The sequence below is a fragment of the Callithrix jacchus genome, chromosome 7 (assembly GCF_049354715.1).
Source record: "Callithrix jacchus isolate 240 chromosome 7, calJac240_pri, whole genome shotgun sequence".
Classification (NCBI taxonomy): domain Eukaryota; kingdom Metazoa; phylum Chordata; class Mammalia; order Primates; family Cebidae; genus Callithrix; species Callithrix jacchus.
Genome location: NC_133508.1, coordinates 157036061 through 157052782, shown reverse-complemented (window position 1 = coordinate 157052782; position 16722 = coordinate 157036061). Strand labels below are relative to the sequence as shown.

The 16722-nt window shown below is 43.2% G+C and overlaps 1 protein-coding gene across 3 annotated transcripts in view; it reads left to right on the top strand.

Annotated features, from left to right (window-relative positions):
- Positions 1 to 16722, top strand: part of TBX15 (T-box transcription factor 15) — a 114033-nt gene that overhangs the window by 18829 nt on the left and 78482 nt on the right. The window contains exon 2 of one of the 3 annotated variants that reach the window (XM_054236703.2): positions 8598 to 8684. The exons of the other annotated variants lie outside the window; for them this stretch is intronic. The gene's annotated coding sequence lies outside the window, so the exon portion shown is untranslated. The remainder of the gene's footprint in view (positions 1 to 8597; positions 8685 to 16722) is intronic. 3 annotated transcript variants of the gene reach the window in all.

Below are 16722 nucleotides of genomic sequence, written 5' to 3'. Positions count from 1 at the left end.
GAACCACCTGAGACTGGTAATTTATGAATGGAAGACGTTTGATTGACTCACAGTTCTGCAGGCTGTACAGCAGGCGTGGCTGGGGAAGCCTGAGGAAACTTACAATCATGGCAGAAGTGAAGGGGAAGACCGCATGTCTTCACATGGCAGCAGGAGAGAGAGAGAGCACAGGGGGAAGTGCTACACACTTTTAAACAACGAGATATTGTGACAACTCACTATCACAAGAACAGCAAGGGACAAATCTGCCCGATGATCCAATCACCTTCCACCAGGCCCCTCTCCCAACATCAAGGATTACAATTCAACATGAGATTGGGGTGGGAACATAGAACCAAACTGTATCAAAGGCCAACAGACTTGGGGTGAATGGATTCCTTGAGCTCCAAGTGTGGGAAAAGAGAGTTTCTCTGCACTTACTATGCAAATGATCAGAATAACTTAGTCCATCTTTCTCTAGTTGAGAATCCTTGATCTTGAATAATGGAGGATACTTCTTCAAGATATATTTGTGGGCATTTAAATGTTAATAGACAGACTCTAGGAATTGTTGAATAACCTGGTGTTTTTGGGAGCAGTGTGGAATATGTGCATGAACTGATAGGAGATCCCAGCTCAGGGCTGAGCCCTGTGGTACCAGGTTCTTATTCTGTATTCTCAAGGGAATGTGACCCAGGTTGTACAAGATGACTCACCAAGATCTGATTGTACGTCATGAAGGACCCAATTTGACACTTCTGAAGAACAAGGCTCTTCAAATGCTGAAGTGCTTTCTGAGGATATATATTGTCCATAAAAATTTAAAAGTTCATTATTCATTCATCTGCATGCTACTTCTTAATGCTTACAGGGTTCTCTTATAGGCTGCTCTTCAGGTCTTTTATGGTCCAGAAGGTCAGAATCAGCAGCTCCAGAGAGTAACCCCAGAAGGTCACTGCCTTGACATCCTTATAATCACAGAGATTGAAAGCTCCCCTATTTTTTGTTTCATAGTGAAGTGGGTCCTATTGCGTGAAGGAGAAGATAGGATGAACCTGAGCCATAGGCTGCTGGGAGAGGTCTGTCCTTTGAGCTGCGCTAGGTATAGGGAGTAAGTCCATTTGTCCTTGATGCTAAGAAACATGGTTCAGATACTCTGGGGAAAGAGATCTTCTGACTGCTGTGCTGTTGCTTTCCATGACTTGCAAGAAGGTTTCTCTTTAACCCAGATCTTGTTAACAATCCATGCTCGGTGATGTATTGATTATGCCATTTGGGCTGTTCTATCTTAGGAAAACCCCAACACCTATTTTCTAATCACACCTCTATTGATACTTTTCAAAGAAGCTGAAGTGCCTGATGTTCAAGATGGAGATGGAGGACTGGTGTCTTTTTCTAGATGAGGATCTGGGCAAACAGGGAAGCTCCCTGTGCTCCCTGGCTCTGGGGCTCAGTATAACTGTAATCCAAGTTTCACATCAGCTGCTTCTCTTTAGATGGGAATTGGGGCACCAACACCTTCTTTTGGAAGCCCACATCAGAACAGATGCCCAAACTAGTTTCCATGCTGAAACTTCTGGGTCTTTCCTTCTTCACCCAACAGCATTGGCAAAACAGCCTGTTTACCTACAAATGCAATATGTATATATATGCAATATATATGTGTGTGTTTGTGTGTGTGTGTGTGTGTGTGTGTGTGTGTGTATGCCATCATGAGAAAGCATTTATGTTTGTTTTTCAGAAAAGGCCTCAGATGATGTTAGACTGGGCATGGTGGCTCGTGCCTGTAATCCCAGCACTTTAGGAGGCCAAAGTGGGCAGATCACTTGAGATCAGGAGTTCGAGACCAGCCTGGCCAACATAGTGAAATCCCATCTCTATTAGAAATAGAAAAATTAATGTGGTGCATGCCTATAATCACAGGTACTCTGGAGGCCAAGGCAGGAGAATAGCTTGAACCTGGGAGACAGAGGTTGCAGTGAGCCAAGATCACACCACTGCACTCCAGCCTGGGTGACAGAGTGAGACCCTATCTCCCAAAAAGAAAAAAAAGTCCTCAGATGATTTTGATGGGCAGCCAGGTTTGGAAAACACTGTTTTGTATCACTGTCTTTTTCTTAGGAATTTCCAGGAGAAAAAGCCTGAGAAGTGCACATTTGGCAAAAATGGTCACAGTGCTCTGGATCCTGTATTTTTAATGCTATTGTAATAGTTCTACCAGTAAACAAATAAATGTCATAACCGAGAACATTCATTACTGTAGGTAGGTCAGAAAATTACTTTTTGTTTTGATAGGAGTGACTTGTGGCTACCGAAGTAACGTGAGGGCAGTAGGTAATATCTGATTACAGGCTCCCTAAGCAAATGAGGCTGGGATGTTTTTCTGGTTGTGGCCAATACAACTTGTTATTTTACAGAGGTCGTGGAAAATGAAACTCCTTCAGGGTTTTAACATTGACAACAGAGTCCCATTCTGGAAGTGAATTAAATTAGAATTAAATTTAATTTTATGCAGGTTAACTCAGGGAGCTATGCTCCTCATAGGATGATACTTAGACGTGAATGAAACACTAAATCGAATAAGACACAGGGTTAAAAGTGAAACATCTGGGTAACCTCTTCTTTTCTCTGTGGCTTTAAACAACTGCTTTGACGGGTCTTCTATATGTCCCTTTCCCTCACTTAACTGATGGATGTGATTTGCTGAGTTGGCTGATGAGATTCTGTTTCTATGGAATATTGTTATGTGTTGTCAGGCACACGGAGAGCGTAAAACCTTAGCTCAGTGGTGATAAACACATTCTTTTAAATCATTTCATTTGAAATATTGCCTAATTACGCTGCTACTTATGATTTTTATATAGCAGTCTTACCGCTGTGAAATCTTGACAATTTTAGTCCTTCATTTTTGAAATTTTCACCTAGATGCTTGGCTAAGTGAAAACAATACAAACCAATAAATAAAAAATAAAACTTTGGTGAGTCTGCATGTGAAGGTTGATAATGTAGGTGTCGCAAGGTCAATCCTTCTCTTCTCCTCTGGTGGCACTCTGCTTTACCTCCAACAGTATACTGCAGTGATGGAACTGGAGTCCAGTTGTTTGTTTATATCTGTCCCCTTCACTACATCTGGTATTTCCTATAGGTCACGACTCTGTCTTTATCTCTGAATGTCCAGTTCTCACAGCATCCCTGGCTTGAAATAAGTGTGCTATTAGTTAACATGTGTGGCAATTAATGAATAATCATAGTTTGGGGTTTTGTCTGTGCTGAGCTATCAGATTAACTGTTTTGACTGAACCAGCTGCCTAGAAAATTTAGTCAAATAGATGGCTTTTCTCCGAAAAGATCACTTGCATAATACTGCTAATACTTTATATTTGTATAGCAGTTTATTTTCTCAAAGTACTTTCTGCCCCAGGATAGAAAGTCACGTTGACAACTGTATTTCATTCTCTCAAAAACATAGAAGATGGAATCATTAGTCTTATCTTAGAAGTGGGAAAGCAAATGAAGACAGCCTAAGCAAGATCACAGCCGGGTATGAGCAGAGCTGTTGGGACGGATCTGTTGCTTTCCCGTTCAAATTCCCAGCCTCAGTACGCTCTCCTTTCCTCAGGGTGCCCTCCCCCTTTCCCTACCTCCTTTCCTTACCCTGGGCAGCCCGGGTGAAAGTTAAGAGGATGTGCTGGAGGCAGGCTGAATACCATTTTACATTCTAGGGCCTCTGAACATGCAATGGATTTTCTCCTAGTTCTCCTAGGAATTGGATTGAGGGCCAGGCCTAGAGGAACATAGTAGTGATGTGGAGGGTTTCCTTCACCTTTTTTGAGGGGCCAGTGTTTCTAAGCCCAGAATGTTGACCTGTCTGTTTCCTCAACTGCTGCCCAGCAGGCCCGGGAGCACCTGTTCTGCACAATTTATGAAATCTCTGCTGGGTGACAGCCCATTAGGTATCTTCTTCTGTGAATGGGCCTTCGGTTTTCCCTGAAAGAATGAATCAAAGCCTCAAAATTACAAGATTTGTTCTGTTATCTTCATCTTAAAGTACCAGGCACACCTCTGTGACTGAGAAGATTGTGTTGGCCCACCAGTTTCTATTCTCTAATAGGCTGTGATGCATTTTACTTATAAATTAAAAAAAGAACTCAGATAATTTGCATACCTTTAAAAAAAAATCCAAACAGCCCAAAATGAATAGCGAGCAGCATAAAGTAAAGAGTGATCTCCCATCCCTAGTTTCCTAGCTTATCCCAGGATAACCACGGTTACCAGTCTCCTTTTGCATCATTCCAGATACATGTATGATGTATATGAGTCCTTATATACACATACCCACATACACACACATATACAAACCTTTAAAATAAGAACAGAAATTGTGGCATAATACATATAGTACTTTAGACTTTATAATTTTAGTTTTGAGCTGTTGTGTTGGAGACTGTGCAATAGCCATTCTTGCGGGTGCTCCACTTCCCCTTCTTTTATTTTGTTATTTTTACTTTTTTTGAGACAGAGTCTCGCTCCATCACCAGGCACCAGGCTGGAGTGCAGTGGCATGACCTCGGCTCACTGCAACCTCTGCCTCCTGGGTTCAAGCAATTCTCCTGCCTCAGTCTCCCAAGTAGCTGGGACTAGGAGCGCCCGCCACCACACCCAGCTAATTTTTTTGTATTTTTAGTAGAGATGGGGTTTTACCATGTTGGCCAGGATGGTCTCGATCTCTTGACCTCGTGATCCACCTGCCTCGGCTTCCCGAAGTGCTGGGATTACAGGCGCTCCCCCTCTTTTAAAAGTCTCATAGAATCCCATCGTGTGGATCTATCATAATGTTTATTGAACCTATTTTAATGGACCTTCAGGTTGTTTCCAGTCATTTCCTTCTTTGAACAAAGCTCCACGATTGTTTTGGGGCATTCTTGTGACAGAATTTATAGCATAAATTCTAGAAGTAGAGTTGTACAGCTGAAGTCATGGCATTTAAAATGTTGACGGTGATTCCAGATTACCCTCCCAAAAGGTTGTTCCATTTACACTCCCACCCACAGCATATGACAGCCTATTTTACTATCCATTTGCCAACAGTATGTTAGAAAATACTTTTGTCTTTGCCACCTAATACCCTTGTATTTGAAGGGTATAATGCTTGGAAATTGATTTCATCATAAATTCTCTTCAATTCTCTCCCCAACTTCTCCATTTTTTCCAGGTACAGAGCTTAAGTTTATAGATTTGTAGAGTAATTCCTTCTTCCTTTTAAATAGGCGTGGGGTTTTGTTCAATATCTCAGACTTCCCTGTTCCTCTATTTATTACTGATCATGACTTTAACCTATTCTTTTAGGATCCTGGGGTGCAAGTCTTCAGTGCCGGAGGCTTTCAAGGTGTTGAGTAAATAAGAAATGGCAGCAAACATTTCTTGTTAGCAAGGAAGAGAATAAAAGGCATGTCACTCAGGTTTTCTGGGTGCAACTTTGGTTCAATTATCTTCAGATGTTTAAAATAAAGGCTGTTTCCAGACCATTTCAAAGAACGGCAGGGCAACCTGCTGAGACCTGTGTGAAATGAACACCCTGTTACAACTAATTAGTGTTACTGTTTTCCTTGCAGTTGGGGGTGAGAGGAAATATATGAAGGGTGTTTATCTCTTCCTGTAGTACGAAAGAATTGGAACCACTGGAAAAGCCTGGAGGGGGACCCAAACCATGACTCCAGCTGGCTATTCCCACCTTTCTCCAGAGTGACTGCAAGCAGCTATGAGCCATGTGGCTGATTTGACCCAGTGCATATGCCTTCTTTGACCATGCACAGCCTTTAGGTTGTTTTTACAAGAGGCCTGAGACAAATAGCCCATTCAATTAAATTTGACAACTATTTATTGAACACTTACAATATGTAGATGAGTAAGGAATAGTCCTTGCCCTAAAAACTTTACAATCTAGGCATAGAGGATAATTGAGTAGATATTTGGAGCCCCTGGAAGTTTTTAGGGAGGATAATGGTTATTAGCTTAGGCTGGGTTTGAATTTTGACTCTATTCCTCACTATGTCTGAAAACACGGGCAAGTTGCTTCATTTCTCTTGACCTCCGTTTACTTATCTATAAAGGTTTTGTCCTAAGGATTAGGTAAAGTCATCTACAATTGGTGATCTATTAATGTCAGTAACTATTACGTACCGAGGGCCATGTCTTAGGGAGATTCATGTCACAGTTGTAAATGAGATGCTAAAGCATGGAATGGGGAAGGATAAGAAATTGGGGATCTGAGTTTAGTCAGGATGGGTTTAGCCTCACGGCAGTGGCAAACAAACCCTGAAGTCCTAGTGGCTTAATATATACAAGTTTGTTTCTTGTGCCTTAAAACCCTGGTGGCAAACCACCATTTAGTTTGCTCCTGATTCTATGGGTCAGGTATTCAGGGCACAGATATGGTTCGTCTTTGCTTCATGATATGTGGGGCCTCAGCTGGGGCGGCTCAAAGGACTGGCTGAGATGGCCTAACAGTGGATGTATGTCTGTAGTCTCCATTTCGGCTGTTGGATGATCTCCTCTGTTCTCCATGTGGCTTCTCTTTGTTGCTAGCTTGGGCTTCCTCACTGCATGTCAGCCGGGTTCTAAGAGCATGTGTTCTAAGAGGACAGGCTCCAGCGTGGAAACATGGATCAACCCTTCCATCACCTTACAAAAGTCCACTTGGCTAAAGCAAGTCATGTTACTAAACTCAGTGTGGGAGGAGACTATAGAGGTACAAACTGATTTCATTGATTGAAACTCACTGATGTAATAGTCTATAACACTGAGAGACTGGGCATCTTCCAGCATGACTGTCTTCTGAGTGGTGGCTCGGGGATCCAGTCTGCTTTCAGTTGGTAGTTCCACCATCTCAACTCATGGCTTTCAACATTGCCATGGCAAGGGGAGAGGGTTACATGGGGGCCTTACCCTGTAAGTTAACTACGTCACAGTTCTTTGGGCAAAACGAATCATAGCCCTGTCTAAGCACAGGGACCTTAGTGATGTACTCTGATGGTCAGGAGAGGGAAAAATGTCAGAATGAAACTAGAAAACTTTTCTACTGTCACTAGGGAAGATGCCTATGGTGGTCCACGAAAGCAGTAATGCAGGTCTGAAATAAAGTGTTTGGGAAGACTTTATGAAGAGGAGGACGATTCAGTGAAAGAGCCCTTCAAATTCATGATTAGTAATAGTTTTGCTAAAGTAATGTCCTAAATCAACTTTTTGCTATATTTTTTAACCTCATAAAAGCACATTTTCGTTATTTCTGTGAGTTAATATTATACTGTGGTTTTGCTCTAAGGATATGAGGTCCCGTCATGGATTATTTTATTTACTTGGACATATATTCTCTATTCTTCTTTTTCAACAAGAATATTAGGCTTTACAGCATAAAGGTTAAAAAAACTTTCAGAGATTAGATAATTTAATGCAATTTAATGATAAACCTGAATGATAAACTTTGTTTTTTTCTTTTTTAAGAAAGAGTTTCTCTCTGTCACCAGGCTGGAGCGCAGTGGCATGGTCTTGGCTCACTGCAACTGCCTCCTCCCAGGTTCAAGTGATTTTCCTGCCTCAGCCTCCTGAGTAGCTGGGACTACAGGTGCACACCACCACACCCAGCTAACTTTTGTATTTTTAGTAGAGATGGGGTTTTACCATGTTGTCCATGATGGTCTTGATATCTTGACCTTGTGATCCGCCCACCTCAACCTCCCAAAGTGCTGGGATTATAGTCATGAGCCACTACTCCCGACCTGAATGATAAACTTTTAAAAGTGACTTGTTTCTTATCTCCATTTTCAAAATATACTATCTTTCTGAAAACTGGATTCCTTAGAAGTTTTGTTCTTCCCTTCTTTCTGGAAAGTTTTAGTTTGCTTTTGTTTTTTTGAGATGGAATCTTGCTCTGCACAAGGCTGAAGTGCAGTGGCACAGTCTTGGCCCACGGCAACCTCTGCTTCCTGTGTTCAAGTGATTCCCCTGCCTCAGCCTCCTGAGTAACTGGAACCACAGGCACGCGCCACCACGCCCAGCTAATTTTTGTATTTTTAGTAGAGACAGAGTTTTACCATATTGACCAGGATGGTCTCAATCTCCTGACCTTGTGATCCACCTGCCTCGGCCTCCCAAACTGCTGGGATTACGAACGTGAGCCACTGAGACCCGCTGAAAGTTTTGGTTTTAATGGAACTGAGGGGTTGTCATGAACTAGTTCTGCTTTTAAGATCTCTCCTACCAACTTGTAACTTAATTATGTAATAACCGTTTCTAAATTAATACACTTACCTGAATAGTCAGTGTTCACGGTTGATATTTTTCCAAAGATCATCATTGGCATCGACTTTCTAGATTCCTACTGAAGTCTTCATTGTATAGGCAAATAAACCAATGGGGCGAGGAAACCATGTAAAGGGGCAGGGAGAGTCCCTGAAACCCTAGAGGCTACACTTTATGGGGACATGAAAATTTAGCACTTGATTTGGCCATTTTTGAGAGCACTTTGATATGATGTACCAGTGTTTCGTAATTGATTGGAGGCAGTGAGGTGACTCACTGAAGTTCATGAAGCCTTATCAGTTTTCCACGTGTCTGTCTAGGTTATTTTGAGGCTTTGGAACAAAGCATCATTGTCATTTAAACACTGAATGGCGTGCGGACGGTTGCTTTTGGCCACAGAGACAAGAGTAAGTAGCCTGTTTTACCTTTGGGAGAAGTGATGATAGTTACCCTTATCATCATCTGAATTGTCATTATGCACTGAGGAAATGTAGGTACCATTTGAGGTCATGTAGGCAACCAGAATTTGAAGGCTGTTTTTAGGGTTTACCTAAAAAAGCCATAGTCAACTTTTTATTTATCTGATATTGGAAGACATTGTGAGCTTACATAGCCAAACATTTTAGCAGTGCTGGTCTGTAATAATTGACCTTTATACAGTCTTCCTTAGAGTTCTACAAAAAATGAATGTGGCTTTTGTGTAACTCTGTCCTCAGAGAAGAAAGAAATGTTGTTGTCTAGGATTTGGGTTTAACGTACTAGAACTTTTGAAAAATGGGTGTATCCTCATGATATAAACGTCAATACTGCTTTACTTCTTATAGTTCATCTGAAAAAGTAGAAGTTGACTGTAACTTAAAAAGTTCTTCCATAAACACTCATTTATTGGGTTGTAGGAGGTCCAAAGCCATTGTCATTTGCTTCACCATGAGTACCATAGTCTGTCTTGATTAAAGGAGGGGGGTCTTAACTCCGCACCTGAACCATACCTTGAGGGCAGGGATTGTACCTTTAGCATCTTCACATTCCCCTCAGAGCTTACCAGAGAGTCTCCCAGGTGGCAGGTACTAAGGAGATGTTCATGGAAGTGACTGAGCTTATAGTGGGAAAGAACAGGGTTAGGCGTATGCTACTCCCAGCTCTGCTAGTACGAGACAGGATATTTTGAGCAAATCACTTTTCTTCCCCAGGTCTCGGGATTCACATATAAAATAAAGGGATCTGGTGAGATGAAACATCGGGCCCTTTTTGGCCTCCATCATCAAGCTTCTGCCTCAGAGAATCAGAGGAAGGGCCTAGGAACCTGAAGATTACATAGTAATTGGGGCATTCTTCTGACATCTCCCTTCCCCCCATGCACTTCGAGTAATGCGCCTTTTCCCCAGGGAAGATGGCTGCCTTTTCCCCAGCAGCACATTGCAAACACTGGGACTGTGAAGAGTACATACTTAATTTCAGTGGAGAGAATGAACCACACTCATCATAGCAATAGTTGATTTACTTATTCAACAAACATGGTACTAGGCGCTGGGAGGGACAAAGATGAATAAACAGCATTCTCTGTTCTTAACAAGACAGATACGTAATCGACAAATGTAACACAGGGCGATGGGTGTCTCCACAGAATATGGACAGAGTCTGCAGCACAGAGCCAGAGTTAGGAAGGGGGAGCCAGGAAATCATTTTCAGTCTCGCAATTCCCACCAGGTTTCCTACAGCAGGGCCTGGAGGAAGGAGGACCTTGTATAAATTCCCAGTCCTTGGGGGCCACTCCTCTCCTGCGGTCCCTACAGCCCAGCACAACCTCCACCCGCTTCTTTTGCTCCCCAGCCTTTCCTCCTGCTGCTGCTGCCTGAAGATCTCCGGCCATGGCCGCCCAGCAGTAACAAACTGCTCCTCCCTCACACCCACAGGATGGGTTGGGCCAAGTACAGGATGATTAAATTGCACTTGGAACCATTGCTGTGTTGACCAGACCTCGGCTCTGCCCTCCCTCCTCCCTTCAAAGCAACAAGTAGCAAACACTGGGGATGACTGACTCAGAGTGGCCACTTGTCCCTGTTTCCTCACACCAGCTGGACTCTTCAACATGAAGCCCTGATCCAGAGGAAGACTCTGCCGGCTCACTCAATAGCCTGCCTGGGAGGCTGTGTCATCTCCTATAAATTAAACATTTCGCTTCCTACCCTGGCAGGCCTTCCCTGTAGCCCTTCCTCTCATTCTCCGGTTTGGCCTTCCGGTCACCCAATTGTGTTGTGTAAACTTTGGTGCGTTTTAGAACTGGCCCCTCTTCTGTGGTCCTGGGAAGCTGGCAGCTGTGGACGTCAAAGCCTGAAGAAGCTCAGTCACTGAGTCTGGCCACCCATTCATTCGCCTCAAAGGTCAGATGAAGGTGCAAGGGCAGTGAAGAGCAGCAGGTGTTTTCTAGGTCCGATTTGCATCCAGTTGTTTCCATTCAGCTGCAAAAATGCATGGGGTTTTGGAAACTAGAGCTTCCTGGTGTGAATCAGATGAAACCTGAACTGGGCAGAAGGTGGCAAGTTTTCCAGTGCAAGCCTAGCGGGTGTACTTGGGTGGAAAGTCACGTCAGGCCCATAAACACAGCAAGATGGAGAGGCTGCCAAAAGCAGAGGCAGAAATAGCCAGGGGGTCCCCCATCCCACCTCACATAAACCGTAGGATTCTGCTGGGCTCCCTTGCTCTGCCTTTTCTTTTTCTCTTGTTTTCTTTTCTCTTTCTCTTCAAGTTTCGTTTTGCTCCAGGGATTCTTCGGCTAGCCCTGCAGTTGTCTTGCCAATCTCTAAGTTGTTGGGCCTTTTCTTGAAGTGCAGGAGAGATTCAGAGAAGTTGGTCTCAGTCTAGCACTTCCCTCCTGGAAGCCATAGGAAACATGCCTCTCTGCTCCACCCCAAGGTAATATATTCCAGCTGTCTGCATAAGGAGGGGAAATTGTCTCCTAACTAGTTTAATCAGAGTGTCTTTGGATGTACTGAATTTATTGCAGACATTTGTGCTTATTCTGATTTTGAAGTCAGATTTCATCTCTTTCTCGTTGTGTCTATGTATAATGGCTCCCCTTGCTCCCCAAACGGAGTTCGTTCACTAATTAACAATGATGAGTTAGGGGGGTGCAGTAGGACCAACTCTGTTCTGGAGAATAAAGCTCCATGTTTTTCTAGTGCTCAGAGTGTTCAGGTGGTTTTTGGGAAAACACAACAGTAATGAAACAGGTGCTGCGTGGCAGTAACTCCAGGGAAGGCTCAGCTCAGCTTGGCAGGGCTGGTGTGTTTTTTTCCAGCTACAGAGACTGGAGCCCCTGCAGTGCTGACAGAGGTTAGGTACTGGAAATATGAAAGACCATCATCTCTCAGGCCCGAGACACCTTGTACATTTCATGTTCAGATGCAGAAGCCCTGAACACCTGGCAGAACACAGCTGTCTGCTTTCCAAAGGAGAGCTGATGGTCTCTCTCGCAGATGTCTATAAATAAATACTCTTACTCGCCTGAAGGCTTTCTGGCATGGGTCAGAGTGTATCCTCCACAGCCCAGCATTCATAGCTGGGAGGATTCAGTGAGGTAATGTGGGAAGTATCTAGCACAGTTCCTGGTACACAAGTTGACCTTTCCCACTGTATTCCACATTCTCTTTTTTCCCTTTATTCTTAATTTCTACCTTCTCCCACAAGGAATGTTATCAGATCATACATTTAACTTCACACACACACACACACACACACACACACACACACACACACACACAAGCACACACACACAGTATATATCGTTGTTATCCTTCTGGTAACCAGTAAGGAATTTTCTCTCCAAATTAAAGAGCCTCCCTATTGATTAGCATTTATGATAATGGAACACTAAGCATGGTCCTCCGCCCATCCTTTTATCAATCTTCCTTCTCACTTACTATTCCACCCTCTGTCTGTGCTCCTTCTAGGGTGAGACAGCTATTTAATATTTTTCTTCTTTCGAACCAGGCCATCAGAGAGCAGAGGAGGTAGTGACCGGATAGAGTTAGTAGGAATTGGTGAGCATCTCAACATGCCTAATAAGGTAAGACTGCATTTCACCACTGTGAAATGCAGTCCCAGGAACCATGAGGATTCAGCTACTTCTCTGAGAGGTGGGAGGTGGGGCTGGTGAGAATATGGAAGCGTGTCGTGGTGGGAATGGAGTTCTAGACTGTATTTGCTAGGGTAGGGCCAGGACTAGGGTGAGGCAAAAATTATATCACTAATCGAGATAAATAATATTTAGTGCAGTATTTAAAAAATTAGAAATTAATGTAAAAAATTCTATGCTGAACCAAACATCAAAATATAGGAGTGATATTGGAACCCTGAAGCAAAAGGAAAAATCAAGAATACTGATCCTGTCTGTTTTCGTCTGCTCAGGTTGCCATAACAAAATACCATCGACGGGAAGGCTTAAACAACAGAAATTTATTTCCCACTGCTCTGGAAGCTAAAGCCCCAGGTCAAGGTACAGCAGGGTTGGGCCCTGGTGACAGCTCTCTTCCTGATTTGCAGATGGCCACTCACCTAGTAGAGAGAAGAACAAACTCTCTGGTGCCTCTTATTATAAGAGTGGGGGCTCTGATCCAGTTGGACTAAGCCCTACCCTTATGACTTCATCGAATCCGAATTACCTCCCCAAAAGTCCCGTCTCCAAAACCTGCTGAATTGGAGGTTAGGGTTTTGACATATGACCTTTGCGGGGACACGAACATGCAGTCCATAGTACTATCTTTATTTTATTAAATATTTTGATAATTTTATTCATTACCAAGTTTTGCATTAATTTTAATTTTTAAAAATATTGTATTGAGGCTGGGCATGGGGGCTCATGCCTGTAATCCTGGCACTTTGGGAGGCTGAGGCGTGTGGATCATTTGAGGTCGGGAGTTTGAGACTTGCCTGACCAACATGGAGAAACCATGTATCTACTAAAGTTACAAAATTAGCCAGGTGTGGTGGCACATGCCTATAATCCCAGCTACTCAGGAGTCTGAGGCAGGAGAATTGCCTGAACCCAGGAGGCGGAGGTTGTGGTGAGCAGAGATCGCGCTGTTCCACTCCAGCCTGGGCAACAAGAGTGAAACTCTGTCTGTATATATATATATATATATGGCATGGAAATATTATTTATCTTGATAGATTTTCTTGGTGCTCCCTCAATTTTTCACTCCCAGGCTAGTGCCTTGGCCACCTCACTCTAGTCATGGCCCTGCCCTGGAGAAACCGAAACTCCTGGATTTGGGGTAGTGCAGTGGGCCAAGGCATTACTCCAAGGTAAAGCAGCAGGGTCTGACCCTCGTTGGATTGGTCCAGCTCTGACTGAATTCTTCATTTCCTTCTTCTTCCTTGATTATTGTCAAGTGCGCGGTTGTGTTTTCAATGCTCAATTGTTTTCATTGTTCCACAATAGTTTGAATTTTACCCAATATTACAATAATTGGTTAAATATAGCATTCAGTAGCCAAGTATAATTTTCTGAATTTCTCATAGGAATGGAAGTAGGCAGGAACTGGAGAACCCATTTGGAAGCTTCAGCTTTGTTAGGCTGAAGTTTCTTTGGTTGTGACTTCCGTAATCTTGAAGTGTCAGTGGATTTAATATATTTTTTGAAGACTGTGAATATCTTTCAGCTCTCTGATGTGGTTATTTTTTCAAATTTGTTGGGATGATTTTCCAGAATGATTAAATATTCTTTACCTTCTAATTCTAATATAATTTTAAGTTTATAGACAGCAACTCTTGCCAGTATACCCTTTACACAGGCTCACAGATTTGTTTATATTTTCCTCCATTTGCCATCTCTGTGTGTTTGTGTATAAACCCTTATACACAAATACTCAATTTTTTTCTGAACTATTTGTTAGGAAATTGGACACTCATGCATTGATATAATATCCTATTTAACCCAGTTGGCATTTAAATTTTATCATTTGTCCTAATATCCATTACTAGTATTCTTTTTTGCCTAATTTAAGCTCCAATTCAAGTCTTAGTCTGTTCAGACTGCTATAAAAAAATACCATGAATGGAGTAGCTTGTAAACAGACATTTGTTTCTAACAGTTCTGGATGCTGGGAAGTCCAAGATCAAGGTGCTGGAAGATTTGGGATTTGGTGTCTGGTGAGGGCCTGCTTCCTGATTCATAGATAGCACCTTCTAGCTGTGTCCCCATGTAGTGGAAGGGTCAGGACCACTTCCTGGGGCCTCTTTTATAAGGGGCACTAATCCTGTTCATTAAAGATGTTAGGAGGCTATGGATGGAGAAGCCAGGCATGACCCACAGCTCGTAACCATTAGGAGGTGAGGTCTTTGAAGACCTAGAATAGACTCTGTGCTCATTTACCTTGCCTGGAAGGGTAAACTATTTGGTAGATGATCTTTTATACCTGAACTATAAATCTCCGTAGGACACACGTAGGGAAGAGTGGGATGTTGTTACTAATCCTTGGATCTTACTAAATTTCCAGACACAAGCATTCCACGAAGCCTAGAATATGATCAGGGAATTGCAACAGAAGAGGATGACCTTATGTAATTTTCTGCCTTTTTATGCTTTCTAATTGTGCTGGAGCAGGGAGTTCTTACTCTTTGTAAAATTGCTCTGAGAGCTCTTTCTAGACTCTAGCAGAAAAAGTCGTGCCTAGCAGAAAAGCATGCCAGGGTTTTTTTCTGGCTGAACAGTGTTATATTTCCACACTGTCTACACAATAGAATGTAAGTGGCTTGCGAGCAGGGCCCTGAATGATTCTTATTAGCATCCGCCATTGTATGTGCTTAGTAATTCTTCGTTGATTGATTGGTTTTCTGGAACAACCGCAACTGCTTTGGGATATGTAAGATGGGAGATACAGTGAGATGCTGACTTGTGTAAGTATGAAGTTTTTCTGTGTTAGCTTAATCTTATAGCCCTGGGTGGTTCTGTAGTTTCCCTTGCACAAGCAAAATCACTATAGCAGTTTCAGAGTTCACTTTTCCTCAACAACTTTTTTTAAACATCACATTGTTCATATTTAAAGGCCAGATAGCCTTTTTTCTTTTTGAGACGGAGTTTCGCTCTTGTTACCCAGGCTGGAGTGCAATGGCGCGATCTCGGCTCACCGCAACCTCCGCCTCCTGGGTTCAGGCAATTCTCCGCCCTCAGCCTCCTGAGTAGCTGGGATTACAGGCATGCGCCACCATGCCCAACTAATTTTTTATATTTTTAGTAGAGACGGGGTTTCACCATTTCTACCAGGATGGTCTCGATCTCTTGACCTCGTGATCCACCCGCCTCGGCCTCCCAAAGTGCTGGGATTATAGGAGTGAGCCACCGCGCCCAGCCCAGATAGCCTTTTAAAAGAAGGAAGTTTCCGTATATTTAAAAGCCCATTTCAGAGTAAAGTAAAGGGAGGCCTTCCTGGCAACCCTAAAGTGATGTCGTGTAGGTGACTTCTATGCCGCCCAGGAAGAGGGATTCTGGAAAGGTGGCTTACATTCTTCATACTCCCTTCGTGGGTCTCACTCTTGGGCCTGATAAAGGCTGAAGCTCGATATACTGTAATTCTTCCAGCCAAGGAAGTGCTTGAGACTCTTCCCTCTCTATCATGGAGGAACTTGAGGGATATGCCGAACAAGGGCCTATAAAATCATGCAGCGCTTCCAGCTGGGATGCCTGTGTGCTTCAGTCGTACAAACCAACAGTTGGACTAGGGAATCTCCCCAACCTAAAATGAATATCTGTTTGAGTTACTAATCCCAGAAATATTTCCTATCTTTGAGATTTGCTGGTAGGCCATTCTTGCCTTGAGTTAAAGGGTCAGATTTTCCCGTAAGGGCTTGAGCTCCCTTGCTATTTTGGGAAACCGTCTCTCCACGCACATATGCTTGATCAGGAGCTGGAGCATAGTGAACTTCATTGACTTTGGCCTGTGCCTGAATTAGGATATCTTCCTTGGCCAAGTGAATGCTCTTGATGAGTTTGCCTCCTTCTGTGATCACGTTGTAGGCCTTTTGATTAGACATTGTTGTATGTAATCCACCCTCAAGTTGACAGGCATTCCTCCAAGTAAGGATAAGATCTGGCTCATGGTGACTCTGCTCCTGGGATCTCCTGGGGACAGGCTGGTGCTTTTAGAACTGCCTTGTGCCTTGATCTTAATTTATCTGTTGTATTCAATATCACTGGAAGCCAGGAAAAGGCCAAATACCTGACCTCTGTTCCAGGGCTGTGATGTTGCACCCACTCCAAGCTTCCTTTGATCCTTGCGTTGCCCGGACGAACAGGGAAACTCCTTAGCGTTCCTTGGTCTCCAGAGGTCTATCTCACCGTTGATTTGTGATGTTTGGTCTTCCTGTTACAGTTTTATTTGATTGCATGTTGGGGAGGAAGAAGACTTCGACAGCCCACTGGAAAGTAGCTATTGAGAATCATGCTTC